Genomic DNA, 21,588 nt, shown 5'->3' with positions numbered 1-21,588 from the left:
AGTGACTGTCTAGGAAGGAGTACTGCAGAAAAGGATCTAGGGGGTCATCGTGGACCACAATCTAAATATGATTCAACAGTGTGACACTGTTGCAAAAAAAGCAAACATCATTGTGGAATGCATTAACTGGAGTGCAGTAAGCAAGACACGAGAAGTCGTTCTTCCGCTCTACTCTGTGCTGATCAGGCCTCACCTGGAATATTGTGTTCAGTTCTGGGCACCACATTTAAGGAAAGATGTGGAGAAATTGGAGAACTTCCTTTCAAGGTGCTTAGTACTGGAATAAATTGCCTAGGGAGGTTGTGGAATCTCCATGATTGGAGATTTTTAAAAGTAGGTTAGATAAATACCTGTCAGGGATGGTGCTTGGTCCAGCCGTGAGTATAGGATACTAGACTTGATGACCTCTCAAAGGTTCTTTCCAATTATATGATTCTATAAGAATTATATTTTATTCTCAAGAAAACAAATTTTCTAATAAACAAACACTGCCCTCTCTGGATTTGCTGCATTGAGCTAAGTGAAAACAACTCTGAATGGCCATTTTCTACCCCCTATCTCATAAGAAGTGGTACCAGAGACCTGATAGTCAGAGTCATCCGTACCCATTCGCAGAATATGCAGCCACATAGGGCACCCCAAAATTAGGAGTACCCCTGGGTCTTAATGTCCACACTCTTCTCCCTATCCCTGTTCTGCGGTTCTGCTTTCTCTAGAGAGGATCTAGTTCACTTAAAAGTGGCAAGGCCTGCCAGAGCTATTAGCAGAATATGGAACCTGTAAAAGAGCCATTCAAGAGATAACAAAACTATTGCACAGGAATTTGCCAACCCCAGGTACAGACTGTTTCTAAATTTACTGTGTGAGTTGACAGGACCTTAGTTTAAAATCTGCTTTAAAAGTATTTCATTAGTGTGTTGCTGAAGATTGTAAAATCACCTCTCTAAAAAACAGTTTCACCATTGGGCACCAGTTTTTAATAGTACTAGGTAGGGCCCCAAAAACCTAAGGTCAGCCATGGGTGCAGTGAGGGCAGCCGGCTTCAGCAGTGCCCCCTTCCTTTTCTCCCTCCCCCCACGTGTGTTGCCTCTGAGTTGTACTTGATGCTTGAAATAATCCCATTCAGTGCAATGGGGCAGCTTATGAAGTGTTGCTACTGACCAGGAGAGTGGCAGAATATGGTCAAATTCTTCTATTTAAAAAAAAATGACATTGAGCCTTGGTTTTTGTTTTGTTTTGTTTTTTGTTTTATCTAGGCTTGGACAAATGTTGAAAGCCAACAATCCGCATCTAACAGCGTCAAGTACATTTACAGTTGGGTTTTCAGAAGAATTTCCTGTTGGCCTGATTCAGCTCCCATTGAATGTGGTGGCAGTTCTGTAGTGGATTTCAGTGGGGATGGTTAGCTAACTGCTAGGAGCATCAGAAAACTCCACCATGGACTTTTCAAAATTCTTGAGGGCAGGTTTAGAGGCAAATTCGACCTAAGATACATGTCTGCATCTACTTGAATAATGCATCTTAGGTTGATTTGCCACAGGGTCTCCACTGCGGGGGCCAATGGCAGAAACTCTCCAGTCAACTTATCTTACGCAATTAGAGAGCGCAATTAGCCTTCAATTTAGTGGGTCTTTACTAGAGCTGCTAAATCCATCCTTGGAGGATCAATCACCACAGTATCAGTCTCCCAATAAGTCTAAACCTACCCTAAGGTGTGATTAAGATGGGCAAGGAAACTTCTTTCTTTAAAAAACCATCATCTGATGTCTTTGAACTTGTCACTGTCCCTTTCAGCACATGATCCAAAGCCAATTAATGCCAAGAGGAATCTTCTGTTAATTTTAATGGACTTCGAATCAGGCCCTAAATCAGAATTTTGCTCCCTAATTGGTCTGAAGGGCTAGGGGAAGAATAACATCAAGAGTGCTGGGTGTCTTGTAATTTAAAAGAAGCGTTACCATCTTCAAAGTACAATACTGTCTGCGTCTTTCCTATCACTGTATTGTGACAGCTGCACTTACAACTTTCTGACGACAGTTAATGATTTCACAGACTGTACTTAAATCCAATATTGTACTAAATATTAAAGGACATTTCCAGAAGTATGCTCTGTTGCAACAACAGCAACAACTGCATTGTATAAAAGGAAAAACAAAACTGTCCTTTATGTCAGACGTATGTTTGTGCTGGTTTGGGGACTGTTTCTCATGTAACTTCTCAAAAGCATCAACACTGGACTTTGTTTGTGTACACAAAAGATCACACTCGGTGGATCTCTGACTTTATTTTTTAAGTGTTGTGCACTAGATGAAGGTATCTTGGATCACTTCTAGGCCTGTGAAAATGGGGAACTGTTTGTAGTGTGAATACAATTATCAACCTTCAAGTTGCTTAGCTGCTGCAAAAAAATCTTTCTGCCTTGCAGGAAATTAAAAAAAAATCTTCTGTTTTCTTTTCATTTTTTGTTTCTTCAGCCTTGTTTCTCAAAGAAAATTTCCTTCCAAGCTCTTGTGCATAATCTGAAACTATTTATGTTGCCCCTGACTAGAGATGGAATTTGGCATGGACCCCACTTTCAAGCTGTGAATATCTTTTTATAGGTGGGTTCCAGAGAATGGTAAAAATAATTTCCTGCCATTGGTTCAGTCTTAAATAAGAAATGTTGAGGTGAGATTTTCATCACTTTCCAGTCTATTATATTTGGTAGGTTTGTATTGAAAATTTGAACCGCACCGCATTCAATACCATTTTCGCTCATTCCCTTCTTTTGGTGGTGCTTTAAAATAGGAAGATCCTCTATATCAGGGGGCGACAACCTTTTCAAACCAAAGAACCAAACTACATCAAAATTCAGAACAAGTGGTCAACAAAGAGCCGTATAAGAATGCATGACTGAAAATATACTACTTAATACTGTTGATGATTGACATGGTGATTAATAATAGTATAAATGAAACATTGTACTCACAGACTTTATTTAATGGGACTTCATCTTTTCACGCATTTCTTTGATGTTTACACCATAACTGGTCAAATCCAGCTTTATGCAGGCATTCACGCAGTCTTCTGTCAATCTTATGTCATTGGGCTGAGAATGTGGGGGTGCAGGAGTATGGGGATGTGGGGGTATGAGGAGCTCAGGGCAGGGGGGTTGGGTGTATGATGGACTCAGGGCTGGGGTGTGGGGAGGTGCAGAAGTGTTATGATGCTGTGGCCAGATGGGGGCTGGGCCCCAATTGGGGGCTTGTTGGCCAGGCTTCATTTTTAAATAAAGTAAAATATGCCCAATACAAAAGGCTTCAACATTGTCTTTATTTATGGCAGGGGTGGGGAACCTCTTTTGGGTCAGGGGCCACTGCCCCACAGAAAAATCAGTTGGGGACCACACAAGTGAGAAACAAAAAATAAACCCCTTCCAAAAAAACCCAACCCTCACTGATGTGGCCCCCAACTGAGACACCTCACTCCCCTGGTGCTCCAACCCCATAGGGAAAGGGAAGAGCATGGAGGACTGAGGTTCAAGGCCTCAGGCCAGATTAACTCTTCTGGAGTTCCAGGGTTAGTGGATTTTGTGGGCCCCCCCAGACTCTGGGGTGGAGCCAAAAATGAGGGGCCCAGTGCACAGGACAGTGCACAGCAGCCAGTAAGTGGAAGAAGGTTGGGGGTGCAGGGTCTGGCCAGGTGGAAGGGAGCAGGAGCAGGCTGGGGGTAGGGTGTCTGGCCAGGAAGGAGGGGGCAGGAGCGGGCTGAGGGTAGGGTGTCTGACCAGGAGGGAGGGGGCAGGTTCTCGGTGCAGGCATGGGCAGGGAGTGCAGGGTCTGGGCGGCATTTAACTTTTTTTCCCCCGGCGTCTGTAGCAGGGTATAATAATTGTAACAGACACAAGTCACTCCCACATGGCAGCCAGCCACTGCTCCTCACAGGTCACAGAATAAGTTAGCAGCCCCAGGGCTGAGTGTGGAATGGAGGCTGCGCCTTGCCAGGGGCGCAGGGAGTCTGACTGGAGGGTCCAGGCGCAGATGGGAATCAGCCCGCTCAGTTGCGCTTCTTGTAGCTCTCCGGGCTGGCCAGGATCCGGCTGGCTGGCACCAGGAAGGACAGGAAGAAGGTGCTCAGCCCGACGACAGACTCCAGCAGGTGCAAGTTCATGGTGCACACAGGCGGCGCCAGGCGGGGGCGGAGCAGTGGCAGAACATTGGGGAAAGGCTATTGCAGCAATGGGTCCTTCGTGGGCAAGATGGTGGCCAGGTTGGCTTTTACGCCCTGCGCTGCTCTCAGGCTTCCTGTCCCAGGAATGGCTTCCCACTGCTCCGTTGGTCAGATTCTGGCCAATGGAGCAGCAGGAAAAGACTCCAGGCAAAGTGTCTGTGCGCTGCTTTGTTTGGGAGGAGGAAAGGAAGCACAAGCGGGCACATGGAGCCATTTGTGGCCCTGACTCTGCCCCGATTGCGCGGCGAGGCTCGGGGCTTTCTCCACCCTGCACAGGAAGTCGACGCTGGTTCCAATTTTATGAGGGGCACGAGGCTGGATCGCCAGTGTGGGCTCCCCATTGTGGGGAGGTGCAAAGGGAGGGCTGGGCTCAAGCTGCGAGCCATATGTGGTTCCTAAGAGAGCCATATATGGCTCATGTGCCATAGGTTGCCGACCCCTGCTCCATATGCTTTCTCAGAGTGGTTTGAGGAAATCAGTCAGCCCAGCCTTTCCTGCCATTTAGGAAAAATAATCAAGTGTGTCACAGTTTGCCAGAAGTCAAGACTGTTTTTCCATTAAGAAGAACTAAGGCTGACTATCAAAGGCCAAGGTTTGACTTGGAAAAGGCAGATTCCCTAAGTGGCGTGAGAAGGCTGGGGAAGGATTCAGAGAGATTCCTAGGCTCCTCCCCTCTGGAGACTAAGCACAGGACTGAAATCGAGGAATCGGAGTCTTCTGTTCCTTATGCAGATGCTGATTCCTTCCAAGACCATGGGCCAAGTCCTTTAACCTCTCTGCTGCCATTTTCCCATCTCCAAGATGCATCATGGAGTTGTAAGAATGGATGAAAGTTTACCAAGAGCTCCAGAAGATCTGTAGCAGGGAAGAGCTATGATCTCGCTGTCCCTTTGGCAGGGCTGCCCGGAGGGTTTCTGGGGCCCCACATAGCTAGAGAGGATGGGGAATCCAACGCTGATTTGCTGATGCAGGGAGATTGGGTCATGAGCTGGCTTATTGTCTTGTTGCTGGGTAGATTTGGCTGGCCAACATGATGCAGAGCTGGTGCGGGTTTGAGGGGCTCCTAGTACCTGCTGGATAACTGCAGTCATTTGGCTGCCTGCTAGGCTATTTATCTCCTTTCTAGGGGTCCAGGCCAACCCAGGACAGAGACAGTGGGGACTGAATCGGGCTGTAACATATGGAAAGCAGACTCCTCCCGCTAGGCAGAGATGGGCCCAGAAGTGATGCTCAGACTGGGTTGTGCTCTCTGAGGTTTCTGCAATTGCCTGTCTTCCCGTGAAAAGCTGTTTTGTACCTTCCAGCAGCAGCAACAAAGATTAGAGCCCAGACTGGGATGTTTAAGGTGTAAGACTTAAAATACGAGACAGCAGCTGAGGGCGGTTAATGCTATAGCCTAATGAGCTTTGTCGAATCCCCTCTATCCCGCATTTCGGGTCATGTTTCCAGGCACTAGTCTGGAAAATAAATGTTTTTTCCACATTGCCGCGGCTCTTCTCGTTCCCATTTATCCTCACCATTCAGCGATCTCCTCCCAAAGCCAAACCCAGTAAAAATGCTCCCACAAATGTTCTGTCTTTATTGGCATTTAAAGTATGTTGCAGAAGCCTTTGATCCTGCAGTATTTACACAGTGGAATAGAGTTCTCCTCGCTTGTGTAAAGTTACGAACGTGCTCACTTTGCAGGATCTGAGTGTCTCCTGATCTTTGATCTTTTCATCCTCCATGAGAAATGCCAGTAACCCCTTTTTAAAGACTGGGAACTAAGGCGCAGAGAGACTGACCAACATGCCCAAGTTCACACAGACGGCTTGGGGCAGAACCCGGAACTCAACCAAAATCTACTGAGTTCCATCCTTCCTCCTAACCATTCACCAGATCAGAGCCTGAGGGAATACACATCCCCCGGCACTAATTGCCACCCAAACAGGCTTATAAACAAGAATGACTCTCACTTGATTTTTATTTTCAATGGCCCAAGCTGAGAGAAATACACCACAGCATAAAGAAGGGGAAAGAATGCAATGGTTTAAATGGATCATTGTAATGATTGAAGGTGTTTTTCACTACCACACCGAAGGGCACGTTGGCTTACAAAACAGAGGCCAAGATTGCCAGGTGTGACTAGTGGTTTTGGGTGTCTTGGGCATTCAGTTCTTTTTCAGACTGTGCAGAGCATGCAGCCCCCTGAGAGCTGGGCCCTCTAAAGATGTCCCAGGTTGGACACTCAAAAACTGCTCATCACTTGAAAATCTTGGCCGCAATTTGTAAGTTGACACTGAGTTTGCCTGTTGATTTCTTTCAACTAATCGCCGAACAAAACATGGGCCTCCCTTCCTTGTCAGTTTGCATTAGTGGGAAGAAGAGCTGATCCACTTTCCCTCCTTCGTTTTTAGGAACTTTTATTAAGAGCACATCTACATTCTGAGGTTTGTTGCCAAAAACTGCCTTTTGGTGACAACACTGAGAATGTACACGCTGCAATGTTTCAGCAACAGAAAACTCCTCTCCCTCCCCGTGAGATACCTTTTTCTTTTCCCCTCTATTGTTGACAGAAAGCCAGTGCAGACATTGCTGTTTTCTTGACAGAATTGGCTTCTGCCGGTATCCCACAATGCCCAGCCTGATGGCTGTACTCAGTCTTTGATCTCTGCTGCCCTGCTCAAAGCTGCAAGAAGTGTCTGACAGCTGAGGGAGCCGCTCTGTTTGGGGAACAAACAAAGAGCAAATCATTGGACTGCTCCTGTTCTGCCCTGCGAGGAACACAGCAGCAGGCAGACAGCTGCTGCAGGGGGAGGACAGGGACAGGCTGTGGTGTTGCTCTGGCATTCCTCAGCACAGAGAGCCTACAGAGCTACTCATGATGCTACTTGTGATGCTGCAGCTGAAGAGGCTGGAGAACGCTGAGGGAATCCCAAGATGTACAGGGATCAGCTCTGCCTTCCCACAACACTGCACTGTGGGATACTCACCCGCAGCGCGTCGCTCACGGTGTTGATGGTGCCCCAGTATGGACATGATCTGTCTACAGAGGGAGCAGGTGTGAACACACTCCGGTGATTTTTGTTTTGTCCACTTTTGGGTGTCAACCTGAGTGCTGTCAACAAAACTTGCTAGTGTAGACGTACCCTAAGGCTGGCGGTGGGATGCACTCCCCACACTGGTGCTGAAAGCCAAGTAAGCTGCAGACAGGGGAGGCACTAATGAAGGAAGCTCCCCTGTGAGGGGACGGACAATGCATCTTTAAAGTCAGGAAGAGGTTGGTGACACTGTGAAGCGTGTGGCAGGGAAAAAGCCTCCTAGATCTGTTCCTGAGAAAACCGAGAGGAAAGGGGAAGTAGGAACCCCCTGAGGGTATAGCTACACTGTAGGGGAGGAGAGGGAGTGTTTCAGAAGAGATGTGCAAATAGTGCTTTCATTTGCATACCACCTTCAATTTTTTTTCTCAGAAGAGGCTTTTCTGCCATTTGGCCTTCTCTACAACGGGCCAAATGGCGGGAAAAAACTCCTCTTTTGAAAGCCTTTATAACCTTAGTTTTACAAGGAAGAACAAAAGAGTCCTTAGAAAAGCCCTTGTCCTTGTCTCTCGCGTTGAGGCCAAGTGCCTCAGGAAACTCTTCCCGAGGAAAGCGTCTGAGTGGTATTTTTGGTGTGCACGCTTTCTATTTTTCCTGGCATATCCTATTCTCCTCTCGCCGGGAGCCGGGTGTTTGAATTGGCAGCTGCCTTTGTTAGCAGTTTTTGTGCAGCCGGACTTGCCTGGAAAGTCATTTTTGCACACTGCCTCCATTCTGAGCAGCAAGGGGATACAAGCTCATTCCAATTTCTCCTGCCTCTTCGGCCTGGTTGACTCAGGGATTTGCCCCCATTTCAGTGTTAATGCCCCGGGGCGAACTCTTAGTGCAGACCCACCAGAAAGTCCATTTAAAGGCAGCGTTGATGCTCCTCAGTGGTCGTGGCAGTGCCAAAAAGCACTGTAAGAAATTCCAGCTTTATAGAATGGAAAAAACTGCTGAATGGTCAAGAGATTCCTGCCACTAAAACCAGCAGGAGCACGTGTTAAAATACAGTTGACTTTATTGCACTGATGCTTGGAATCCTCCTCCTCGAGGCTTGGCTAGAAAAGAGAACTCACGCCAGCGTGACTAGAGTTACCTCCGGGCGATTCCCTAGCCTTGACAAAGCCGGTCTGAGGCTCGCATTGCTAGCTGAGATGGGTGTCCTGGGTATATTACACCAGAGGGTTTGCACTTGGGTAGTCACAGTGGTGCAAACTCCCCACAAAGATTTGGGAAAAGCCGGCACAAAGATGCCTTTTAAACACTCAAGGAGCGCCAGGCCAGCCTAACGACCTATAGCAGCATAGGGATCCATTCCGGTTGTCCTGAGAAACTGGGTCCTGATTCTGATCGAGGACCCGATCTCCTTGCTTCTGGCAGATGAGCCCAGCTTCCCCCTGCAGTATGTTCTTATGAGCTGACTGTTAGCCCGTCTCCTCTGCTACTAGCACACACGGCCTGGTTGGATTTTGGGGGACAGTTAAATCTCACAGTACTTTCTCCTCTTGAATCCAGCAAAGGACTTGGCTGCCTGACATGCTGCTTCTCTCAGGCATGGTCTACACTGCCAAGTTAGGGCCACATGAGTCATCTTGCATCGACCTATTTAGCGCGTGTCTATATGCAGCTTTGTCTCCTGCCAACATTAGAGTGGTGCAGTGACTTTGTGGACGCTATGGGCTTGTCTAAACTACATTCCTCTTTCAAAAGAGGAATGTAAAGTAGGCAGATTGAAAGCGTAAATGAAGGGAGGGAGCCCAGACTGCCCTTTGTCTTCCTTCCCAGGCAGGAGTTATCTCCTTTGCCTGGCCCTCAGGAGTCAGAGGCTGAATACACTTCTTCAGTGAGTCATCCCCCTCCTCCAGACAGTGTTGCAGTTCCTGGGACAATAGGAACCACACACAGTGCACAAAGCAACATGGCAATACAATCCCCGCTACGTCAGTTAGTTCATCTGAACTTTCTGGAATGTCCTTTTGAACACCCGCCCTCGCAGAGCCGTTTCGCAGACAGCAATTGCTGCTGCTGCTTCTGCTGAAATGACTGGAGTGAAGGCATTCAGGGGAGGCGCTCCCCATTTAGAAAGTAAGGGGACTCCTGGCCAGGTGTGTTCTCTGAAGAGCTCTCCACTGTAGTAACTGCTCTCCGGTTCTGTTTTGTGCTAACCCTCTGGGCACGTTGCAGAGCTCAACTTTTTGTCTCCGGTATGTAGGAAAGAGACATGCAGGAAGTTCTCTCCATTGTCTAAGGCCTGGTCTGCACTGGGAATTTAGACCGAATTTAGCCGCGTAAGTTCAATTTTCCTAAATGTTGTGTCCACACTACCAAGCCTGTTCCATCAACTGTAAGGTCCTTTGAAATGGATTTTGGGTACTCCTACTTTTTACAAGGAATTCTTGACCTTGACTGGTCAAATTTATGGTAGTGTAGACACAGTGTTGATGAAAGTCACGGTTCTTGGCCTCCAGGAGGCATCCCACAGTGCCCCACTCTGGCCAGAACTTGCTCTATTGCTCTCCAGGTGAACGGGAAGAGCCCTGGGAAAGTTTGAATTTCATTTCCCATGTGGCCAGCGTTGAGAGCACACTTCAGAGCAGGCAGCTCACCTGAGCAGCATATGTGGCCATGACTGCAAGTCCCATGAGCTCCATTTCCTGGGGGCGCAAAGGAGAGCCAGCATGGAGTGTGCAGGAAATCTTGGACCTCACTGCAGAGTGGAGAGAGGAATCCATTCTCTCCAAGCTCCGAACCAGCAAAAGAAATGCTGATATCTCTGCGAAGATCACAAAGGCAATGGAGGCGAGAGAATACTCCAGGGATCCACAGCTGTACCGAATTAAAACAAAGACGCTGAGGCAGCCCTGCTACAAAACAAAGGAGGCAAACAGCTGGTCTGGTGCATCACCTCAAACATGCCATTTCTACAATCGGCTGTATGCTATTCTAGGGGGGAACCTGACCAGTTTTCCAAGCCTGACCGTGGAGCCTGGCCAGGGCGCTCCTGGCAGCAGCGTAGGGGACCATCTGGTGGTGGAGGGAGGAGAGGAGGATGAGACTAGCCAGCCGGTGATCAGCGAGAGCCAAGAATTATTTATAGCATTGAAGCCAGACTCCTCCTCCCAGGACATCTCCCAGTTGAGCACTGATTCTGGGGAGGGCAATTCTGGTGAGTTCACAATTTTTTTTTTCTTGCTTATAAGCAGGTTAAGGCAGTCGGGTGTGATGTGCGGTGCACTCTGTGCCAACACAGCATGGGGGCTGGTGAACGTGTCTGAGATGGAGCAGGAATCCTCTCTGCATATCTCCATGAAGCTCTCAGATAGGAACTCTTGGATCCTTCTCACAAGGTTTCTGGGGAGACCTGCCTTATGCCATCCTCCGCAGTAGAACACCTTCCCATGCCAAGCCAGCAGTAAATGGCCTGGCGTTATTGAACCACAAAGCACTGCAGTATAAGGCCCAAGATTCTGGCCACTCAAGGGCCAAAATCCCAATAATATGTATGTAAGATCTTGACCACCGTTTCCGTTAAGGATCTTTCACATATGCCCAAACTGGATGGGCCAGGTCTGAGGCCTAGCAAACAATGGACAATGCATGGCTAAAAGGGAACAGAAATAAGCAGAAGACAGGCCTTGTTTGTACAACTAGCTGAGACAGCAGAACCCCAGGTACAGGGTAGTAGTTGGGGCTTTATCGTGAATTATAGACACTCAACTCTTTGAGAGTGGCCTCGAAAATCTGCCTGACAAGTTCAGGAAGAGATAGCAGTGTATCCTCCCCACACACCAGCCAGCGTTGGGGGAGGGGAGACGGCCAGCATGAGTAATGATATCCAGATGCCAATCCAGTCCAAAGAGGTGTGATCAATAAATAAATTGCCATTGCTGTGTATTGTTTACTGTTCTCTTTGTTTTAAGACCACAGAGGAATGTACCTGTGGGCAAACCTGTCTGGGAGATGCCACCCATCATTTCTATGGACCTGGAATCAGCATTTAACCTATTTTCTGCAAAAATGATACTTGAACCATAACACCTGTTTATTATCATACATGTAAACCTGAGCTATGGGTGGAGCAATTATGTAACTTTTTAGACTATTGGCTTATTGTGCTCATTATGTCTTGCTGCTAGAACCTATCCAGGGGCTTGGGAACTCCAGACACAAAGGGAAGCTGCCCTACCCTGCCCTGCCGGCATAACCAGACCCCACCATTCCGCCCCCCCCCCCCCCCCCCCCGCCTGCCTGATGGTGCCCTGGTAGGCCCATTACCATGCCTGCCTCTGAACCCTGTGAGTCCAGATGCTCCCCTGAGAATTCTGTGCACCTGCTATATGGTGGTTGCTTTAAAGCACAATGTTGGCCTTGCACAGAACGCATGTCCATTGTCTTTACAGAGACTGGCACTGTACACTAACAGCTTAGGGTTAGGTTTAACACACTGCATTTCCCGCAATGTCTGCCCTTGTAACTTTTCATTGCAGCTGACACTAGCCAGCTCGCTGCATACGCCCCGGCTCCAGCAGCTGTTCATCTTGCAGAGAGCCCCAGGCAAAAACAAACAAGGGAAGATATTTTAAAGAAGCCAGTGGCGTGAAGAATAGTGATAGAAATGTAGCCGTGTTAGTCTGGTGTAGCTGAAACAAAATACAGGACTATGTAGCACTTTAAAGACTAACATGATGGTTTATTAGGTGATGAGCTTTCGTGGGCCAGACCCACTTCCTCAGATCAAATAGTGGAAGAAAATAGTCACAGCCATATATACCAAAGGATACAATTTAAAAAATGAACACATATGAAAAGGACAAATCACAAATGTACATAGCTGGAGTCTTTGTTCGGCCCCCCGCAGAGAGTGTTGAATTTTAGCATGAATGCCAGTTCAGAGGATTCTCTTTCAAGTGCAGATTTGAATGTAGCTATGTACATTGAACAAACGTCTCAGACACTTCGCCAAAGAATCAATGCCCACAAATCAGACATTAGACAGGATCACAAAGAAAAAACAGTTGCTTGCCATTTCAACCAGAAAGGACACTGTCTCAATGACCTACTCACCTGCATCCTACTTCAGAAGACATTCAAATCTGCACTTGAAAGAGAATCCTCTGAACTGGCATTCATGCTAAAATTCGACACTCTCCGCGGGGGGGCTGAACAAAGACCCCCAGCTATCTTACCCATTACAAAGATAGCTTCCCCAATTATCACCTCTAATACTATTAACTCACAGACATCTACCCTTCCCCACCTCTAATATCATTAACTCACAGGCATTCACATTCCTTCCTCCGCCCCCCCGCCCCCCGCATCCGCCTTCTGTTCTGAAATGTGATTTGTCCTTTTCATATTTGTTCATTTTTTTAATTGTATCCTTTGGTATATATGGCTGTGACTATTTTCTTCCACTATTTGATCTGAGGAAGTGGGTCTGGCCCACGAAAGCTCATCATCTAATAAACCATCTTGTTAGTCTTTAAAGTGCTACATGGTCCTGTATTTTGTTTCAGTGGCGTGAAGGATTCTGTTGCTGGAGAAGGTGCGGGAGCGGGTGGTGGAGCGGCAGAACAGAATGGTGGAGCTGCAGGACCAGACAGCGGGCAGGGAATGGCAATCAGGGCAACAAGGGAAAATCTTTGGCAGTGATAGTGTGTGCCCCCAGGACCCTCTCTACCTCATGCAAAATAATTTTCCCTCCTCCCCCAGTTCCATAGCGTCCAGGTCCAGGGGCTCCAGGACACAGCTGGAGAGGGAGGTGGACTCAACCTTCAGGGCCCTGGGAGGCAAAAGATTGTCCTTGCATTTCTGAGTTCCCCCACGGGCTTCTTTTCTTTCTCTACTGTCTTCCCTAAACAAAAACACGATCTCTGACCCACAGTCTCTTTACTGCTTGTACTGCAGGCGTAAGGAGTTCCAGGGAAACGCACTGAATTCAGGGCAACGTGCATCACTCTCAAAACTGCTCATTCATAAAACTTTCTTTCAAAGCGTCTCGGACTTACACCGCCCTTCACTGTGCTCTCCTTAGTGCCCTGGTGTCTAGCAGCTCAAAATCTCTGGCAAGGTAGTGTGTCCCCTGCCCGCCCACAGGTAACTTTCCTCCTCTTTGTCACAAAGATTATGGAGCACACAACAGGCTGCCCCTACAAAGGGAATGTTGCATTCACTGAGGTTCAACCTAGTCAGCAGACACCTTAATCTTCCCTTTACATGCCCAAAAGCACATTCAACCACCATTCTGCCTGTAGTTGAATTAATGTAGTTGAATTATGTTCTTATGTACTTGTAGATTTCCCCACTCCGAATTGATTCCCAATTGACTAGTAGCAGTCTGGCATTGCAAGTTTCCACAGGCCAATGGACACGATTCTCTACGGTCAGAGCAGGGGAAGGCCATTCACCCGAGTTTGGGTGTCCCTGCGCTTCGGGGCGGGGGAAGGCCATTCACAAAGTTCCACGTAAGTAGCTCTGTGCAGTCGGAAGGTTTGCAGCCACTGCTGATCGTCCCATAGCAGCATGACAATGCGGCCCCCTAGTCTGTGCGTGTCTGACGGCGTCAGAACTGGCGTTTCACAGTGTCAATGGGATTGAATGCCCGCTGCGGTTCCATTCCACCGAACACGAGGGCTTGCCTGTACAGCGTGCCCATGGGACCCTGAGATGGAGGCGATTCCTCCTCCTCCTCTTCTTGGTGTGCTGTGCTTACACGCTAAAAACACTGCACCATGAGGCGCCCCAAGGCAGCCATCCACATCACTCTGGTTTGGTGCGAAACGGGATCCGTGCTCGCGCTGCCGTGACAGCTGCGCAGGCAACCAGGGCCGAAAAGGGTGTTTCCCGTTCATCTCAAGCTGGGGGGAGGGAGTAGACAAGCACAGTATGGGACACTGGCGACGTGAACCGTAACCACATGCTGCACAGTTTTGGTCCCAGCATGCACCAGGAGCATAACCCAGAATGCAAAGCAACGCAGGCACTGTGGGATAGCCACCCATAGTGCATCACTCTCGAAGCCAACGGCAGTCTCCTTAATGGGGATGTGCTGCTGCAGACTACAGTGAATTCTTTCCTGCAGTCGGGCCACAGACCTTTGACTTTGCAAAATCGGGTGACCAGAAATTGACCATAATAGGTTTGACCTGATCTGATAGCGTAGCCCAAGGCAGGGATCTCCAGCTCGTGGCCCAGAGGCCACCTGCAGCCCGAGCAGGTCCACAACCTGGCCCATGAATCCCTGAGGGGGTGTTTGTATCTTTCCCCCAAGTTTAGCTCCTGCTATGTCCCCACGCTGCCTTTCCCCCTCCAACTGCACCCCTTCCCTCAAGCCGCTCCCCGAGGGACGTGGCCTCAGGTCACTGGGCCTGGCGTGGGCCGGCAGCAGGGGTCAGCCCTAACCCCCTCGCCCTGCCCTGGCTGTGGTGGTGGGAGCCACAGGAAGCACAGCAACCTCTGCTCCACTTGCCACCATCATCCGCGCCATCCCAGTCACTCCACTTCACCATGGCCGTGGGAGGCAGCGCGCCCAGCCCCTGAACCGGCTGGCTTGGGCGATGGCAGCAGAGCAGAGCAGGCCGCTGCGTAGCTTCGCTTCCCTGCAGCTCCTGGCACCACAATGAGTGTGAGGGGACCCAGCCCCTGCTGCCAGGCCCAACCCACCCAGGGCCCTACCAGCTGACCTGAGTATGAGCGACCATCCTGTCCTAGCGCACGGGGCCCAGGGCCACAGCCCCAAACCAGTCTGTGGGCAGGACGGCCTGCACACACCTCCCCTGGGAGCCAGGGATGTGCCGGCAGCAGCATGGGGCTAGTACCAGAAGCTGCTCTAGCCCCGCTGTGCTACTATTGGCAGCACCACACGTGCCCCACCCCAGGGGCAGTGGGTGGGGTCAGGGGATGCATGGGGCTGGGGGTGGAGGGTGCATGGGATGGGAAGCAACGCCAGGAGATGCCCGGGGGAGGAATGTGTGGAGACACCCCCGGAACTCTGCCGGAGCGGGGTTCCTGTTGGCCCACAAGGAGGATTTGAGGACTGGACTGTCCTGAAGGTAAATGGCGTTTGAGACCCTGGGGCTAAAGCAGGGGTCGCCAACCTTTTTCAGTATGAGATCACATTTTGAATTTAAGTGCAAGCCAAGAGCTACTTCAAATATAAACACCCTGGCCCTGCCTCCTTCCCGTCACTTCTCCGAGGCCCTGCCCTTGCTCACTCCATCCTCCCGCTGTCACGCATCCTCCCTCACTTTCATCAGGCTGGGGCAGAGAGTTGGGGTGCCGCTCTGGTCATGGATTAAGGGATTTGGCATGTGAGAGGGGCTCTGAGCTGAGCTTGGGGCAGGCCGTTGGGATGTAGAAGGGGTTCTAGGAGCGGGCTCTGGGAGGGGTTTGGATGCAGGGGTACTCGGGGCTGGGCCAGGAGCTTGGCGTCCAGGAGGGGGTTCATGACTGAGGTAGGGGTTCGGGATGTGGGCTCCAGCTGGGCCCTGCTTACCTCAGGTGGCTCCTGGGTGGTGATGCAGTGAGGTTAAGGCAGGCTCAGCCCTGCACCACGCCCTAAAGAAGCCAGCAAACTCCCTCTCCCAAGTCCTGTTGTGCCCCCTCTCGGCTCTGTGGAGAAAGGACACAGAGTGTGTGTGTGGGGGGGCACCTTGACATCAGCACCCGCCTCTTCCTCCCCTGACCTGCACGAAAGAAGGTGGCTCCCCGGGGGACGGGCAGCGCCAAGGCAAAGAGCAGCAGATGAGCAGCGGGGGGGCATCTGACGTGCTGGCATTTGAGAACCTCTTGGCCACACCAGTCAGGCTCACCCGTCAAAGGCTCCAAGATCTACCAGTAGATCCAGTGGTTGGTGCCCACTGATCTAAAGTATTTCTAGGCCAGTTTCTTGCAACATCTCAGAACTGCTGGGCAGGGATGGAGTGGGATTATTGCTAGTGTGCGTTGTTATTCGTGGAGCTAGTGTTGTGGCCTCGCCTGAGGCTAACCGCGGACTCCACCCAGCATATCTATACGCCTTTACAGGAAGGACTGTCCCCTGCGAAAAGCTCAGCGTTCAGAACGAGCATTTAAGGAATCAAACCCAAACCAGGAATAAATGTATTCTAGGCTCAGTTACTCCTTGTAGCCCAGACAGCAGCAATACTCCGGACTTCGGCATAGCTACAAATCCACGTCAGGAGAGACAGTGTTATGCCCGTCTAACCCACGGAGCAGACAGCGCTAGGCCAACAGACAAACTCTGCTGCCAACCAAGCCACCGCCTCTCAGGAAATGCTGATGGGTAAACCCCTCCCATGGCTGTAGTGAATATCTACGGTGATGCACTTGCGTGGCACAGCTGCACCATTTGAAGTGTAGACGTACACCCGGAGGGTATCAGAGCTGAGCCCATTTAGCTTCCTGGGTAGAAGGATTTAACCGGGATGGAGCTAAGCAGGGTTGGGATGGGCCAGCGCCCTGTTTGGCATGTTACGTTTGTGACGTCAGTCCCCCCTTCATTGCAGCACAGTAGCCACAAACGCTCTCGTCACCTTTGTTCGGGCAGTGATGGTGTAGCCATGTTGGTCCCAGGCTATTTGGAGTGACAAGGTGGGAGACATGCTATCTTCTGTTGGACCAACTTCTGCTGGTGAAAGAGAAATGCTTCTGGGCTTCCACCCAGCTCTTCGGCAGGTCCCCCTGCCCACTGTGTATTTGTAGAGCCCTGCACAGGTACGGATACGGATGTGGGCATCCATGGATAGACATTGAGACCCACAGATCTGCAGACACACTGTGGCCATCAAAGGAACATAGTCTGTTGTGTCCAGGAGCCAGTGCCCCATGCTGGGAGCTCCTCTCAGCTGTGAGGCTGTACCACCCTCAGCCCCGCACCCCTCACCGCTAGCCCCAGTGTCTCTCGGGAGGAGGGATCTGCGGATGCCACAATCCGCAGTTGCGGGTAGACATTTAAACCCGCGCCGGGCTCTATGCAGCTGTTCATGTCTTTTTAACAGCAGACTCAGCCACTCCGGTACAAGAGTCCTGGTGGCAATAGAACCTATTGAACATCCTTTCCTCGCCTGCACGCAGTCCCCTTCCTCCACCCTGGCTTCCTGCTGAGGAATATCACTGTCTGGACTCTCCCAGAGGCACAGCTACCCCTGGCTGTGGCGTCAGCTTGCTCCTGGGCTAACAGCTGGTTTGCAAATGTTTGTCATGATTTCCAGTCGAGTCCAAAGCCAGCTTTAGTTCACAGCCTGTCCCGCCCATCAGAAGATGCTGATAGCATGACAGGCCGGCGCTTTTTTCCTCCTTCTTGGAGTCTCCCACCTCACTTAGCCCTGCCTTTGTTTTTAATAAGTGAATTTACTGCGAACCCCGCCCATGGCTGTAGTGAATATCTACGGTGATACACTTGCGTGGCACAGCTGCACCATTTGAAGTGTAGACGTACACCCAGAGGGTATCAGAGCTGAGCCCGTTTAGCTTCTTGGGTAGAAGGATTTATCCGGGGTGGAGTTAAGCAGGGATGGGCTGGGCCAGCGCCCTGTTTGGCATGTTACGTTTGTGACGTCAGCCCCCCCTTCATTGCAGCACAGTAGCCGCAAACGCTCTCGTCACCTTTGTTCGGGCAGTGATGGTGTAGCCATGTTGGGCCCAGGCTATTTGGAGTGACAAGGTGGGAGACAGGATATCTTCTGTTGGACCAACTTCTGCTGGTGAAAGCGGAAGCCTCCCAAGGGCCAAAGCTCACCGTGGTTGGTTAATGAGTCTTTCCACTGGCTGCACTGCGGCTCTGGCCCTTCACCGTTTGGTAACCTGGGTCGCCAAGCACTTTGTGCCACACAATTCAAGCTCATGACACCAGGGTGAAGCAGGTATCCTTCATGGGTGGGGGACGTGAAGGCTGGAAAGGTTTGCAACCTGCTCTCATGGTTTAACCATCGGCTCTTACTTCCCCCTAATTAACAATGAGGAAACTTGTCCAGTAATAACTGAAATTAAGCAACACCAAATTCATTCCAGGCAATGAGCCAGCCATCAGAGAGCAAATGGGGACTAGCAGGATCTCAGGCAACCTTAAGCAGGGAGCATTGCTTAAAGAAAACGGCCTCAACGCATAAACAGGTGCCCCACACATCTTGAGTTCCAATTTTGTCACTCTTGTTTACCAGAGACAACACCCTATCTAAAAGTCTGTTTTGCAAACACAGGTATTTTGTGCTGAATAATATAGAGCACGTAAACATATACAGATATTATACTGCCCTAGCCAGTGACCAGGAGCTGAAAGGCACCAGCTCTTAGCCCCTTAGCTTAGCCAGCCATTGTTTTTATGCCCTGAATGAAAGGATGAAATTATTGAGTAGCATTTTCCAGAGGGCAGCTGCTTCATTGTTTTTTTCTTCTCCCTCTGAATTTCCACCTTTTCAGTGCTAACTAGCAATGTTTGTTCTTCTGCCTTTTCAGAATCCTCCACTATCTGAAAAAGAATGTTGTTGGTTTTTATTTTGGTACAAATTGTTCTACACTTCCCCTCCCACTCCTCCCTCCCTCACTCTCCCCCCTCCCACGAAAAGAGACAAGAAAGTCCTGGGAATTTGTTGCTGACTGGGATTTTCTTGCCTGTTGTCTGTATGCAGGTTACTTTCCCAGTGAGATCTTTGGGCTTTCGGTGGCATTTCCTCCCAGCGTTCGAGATTTCCTGGTGGAGCTAGAGGTGGGGGGGCATTTTCCTCTGTGCCCTCCATTCATGCCCCATTCCTACTCCACATGTGGTGGTGTGTCACTGCACCAGCGCTGCCAATGTGTTCGCCAGCCCGTCTCTCTTGGCAAGCTGGCCTATTCACCCCATTTTACAGATGAGCAAAGTTGAGGCCCCAAATTTGAGGCAGAGCTCAAAACAGAACCTGGATCTCCTTTAGTGCCCGTGCTGCCCTCACTGGCCCATGCTGCAACGTAACCCTGAGGTGTTACAGATGTAGAATTATTGCTCATGTACCACCAGCTGGGAGAGTCCGGAGAGCAGTTTTCTCCCCTCCCCCCCACCCCAGTTCCCTCATGCACTGGGAAATGTTGCTGCCTCCTCTTGGCTCTATAGTGCTGGTCACTGACACTGTTCAGAGCGATGGAGCGCGGAGGGTGGGATATTCTTTCTCCTACTGGGCGGCAGTGCTCCCCAGTGCTGCAGCCGATTCATAACCCTCGATATTGCATAGCCAGGTCAGGAGACAGACGCGTTTCCGGTCATTGCCAAAGGTGGCAGCGAAGGAGCCAGGCAGAGATGCCCCTGTGGCTACCCACGGGGAGGGTGGCTTTTCCTGTGCATGGCGCGTCACTAGAAACAATTTATTTGGACATCCGCTTTCGTGGGCCAAGCCCCCCTTGCAGCAGACCCCTGAACGCTGATGCCCCAATAAATTGGTTTGTCTTTAAGGTGTCACAGGCCTCCTCGGTGTGTTGGCGGCTGCCGACTAGCACAGCGACCCCCCCTGTGGGACTTATCACTGAGCATCGTTAACTCTCTTCCAACGCATAGGAAAGCCCATCCAGCTGCCACTGCCCTGGGCTGGATTTGGAATGCAGCAGCAAGGTCATTCCAGCCACAGTGACATGGATGGAGGAGGAGGGTGAAGCTCGCCTGAGACCTCTAAGCAGGGCCGTCCAGAAAAGCGCTGAGGAGCATCAGCAGGGGTGCTGCAGAAGAAGCTTGTCCTGTCACTGCACATAGTCTAGCTACATAAAAGGAATTCCAGGCTCCTGGCCTGTCTCATGGCATTGTAGCACATAAGGTGAAATTCACTCCTGGGCAGAGGGCAATAGGGCTTATAGGCCTCCATCATGATCATGGGTCTGTTGTGCTTGGTGCTCTGAGGCTTGTGATGGGACTGGAGTGGTGCATAACCCTTGCACTAGCCTGTCGCACCTGGATAAATCCTACCCTTAAAAGTCTGACCTTGGTAACAAAGCCAGATCTGTTTGGAAGCTGCCCAGCGGGAGGCCATGCGGCGATGATGTAACAATTCTACATGACAGGGACAGGGCAAGGCAAACAATAATCCATGTGAATGCAAGTGTTTATTTTGTGAGCGAAAAGCTGGACTCGGGAACGTGGCCATATACTGTGCATTATACATGGAGCAACCACGCGCTGCGCCAAGACAAACACACCAGCAGCTGGGGATGAAAAACTAGAGCCGCTAGAGCAACCTTGCTCCTTTAACAAAGGAAACGCAAAAAGGGCTCCGCGCCTTTACATTTAGTGTCACTAATGCTATGTCTACACTACAGGGATCTACCGGAGAAAGGTACACAGCCTGCACGCCGCAATTTCAACACCTTTTTCTGATTTTTTTTTGGAAGAGGCTTTTCCAAAATTTGGTCCCTCTACACCGGGCCAAATTTCGGGAAAGCCTCCTCTTTTGGAAAAGCCCTTCTTCCTCATGGGAGGAGGAAGACAGGGCTTCCGAAAGAGCGCGTTTGCTCTTCTGCAAAAAAAAGCAGAAGAGCAGACGCGTTCCCTGGACCCGGCAGAGTGCTTCTGGTATCCCGGAGGTAAAACCCCATAGTTTAGACATAGCGTGAGTGCGCATTTTAGTTCTTTGGTACAGGTCAGGCTCTCACAGTGCGTCAAAACCACTTGCAAGCAGCTTTCCCGATGTGGGTGGCATTTATCACACACAGTGTCTTAGCAAACGCAGCCCTGGTGGTTTGCTGCGGAGAACCAACCCCATTAAAGGAGATCCCACTGACTGCAGGGAGGAGGATGCTGCATAGTTAGCAGAGATCGTTGAATTGGTCAGAGTCCCACCATCATCCCATATGGCTTCCTTCAACCATAACATATTCCACGTCCATTCCTGCTGTGTGCTGAGAAGCAAGCCAGGGTTGCTAGGAATACTTTCGGTCCAAATGTAGCTGGACTGATGATATAATCTAAGCTAAGTGTCCAGGCCGGAGAATATAAAATCTATATTGGCTGGAGCAGTGGATTAATAGCAGCCCTCTGCACTTGTACAAGCCCTTTCAGCTCAGGATTTCAAAGCACCTGACAAAGCTCGAAAGGATGTTCATCTCGAGTGGGAATGTTCATCTCGAGCCCTGCAAGTGGGAATGTGACGTCAGAGAGGCTGAGGGACTTGTCCGAGGTGTCACCGTGAGCTAGTGGAAGAGACCAGGATAAAATTCAGGAGTCTTGAAGTCTGTGCTGCTTTCCAGGAAAGAATTATGAGAGCTCTTCCACAGGGGGTGAGAGCAAAGAGCAAGTGGCCAGTTGCACGGAAGGTTCGTGTCCATTGAAGGCTCTCCTGTAAGACGCCATCTAGGCCCATAGGCC

This window comes from Pelodiscus sinensis, chromosome 24 (genome assembly GCF_052426305.1).
Source record: "Pelodiscus sinensis isolate ZL-2025 chromosome 24, ASM5242630v1, whole genome shotgun sequence".
Classification (NCBI taxonomy): domain Eukaryota; kingdom Metazoa; phylum Chordata; order Testudines; family Trionychidae; genus Pelodiscus; species Pelodiscus sinensis.
This window is presented reverse-complemented; position numbering follows the sequence as displayed.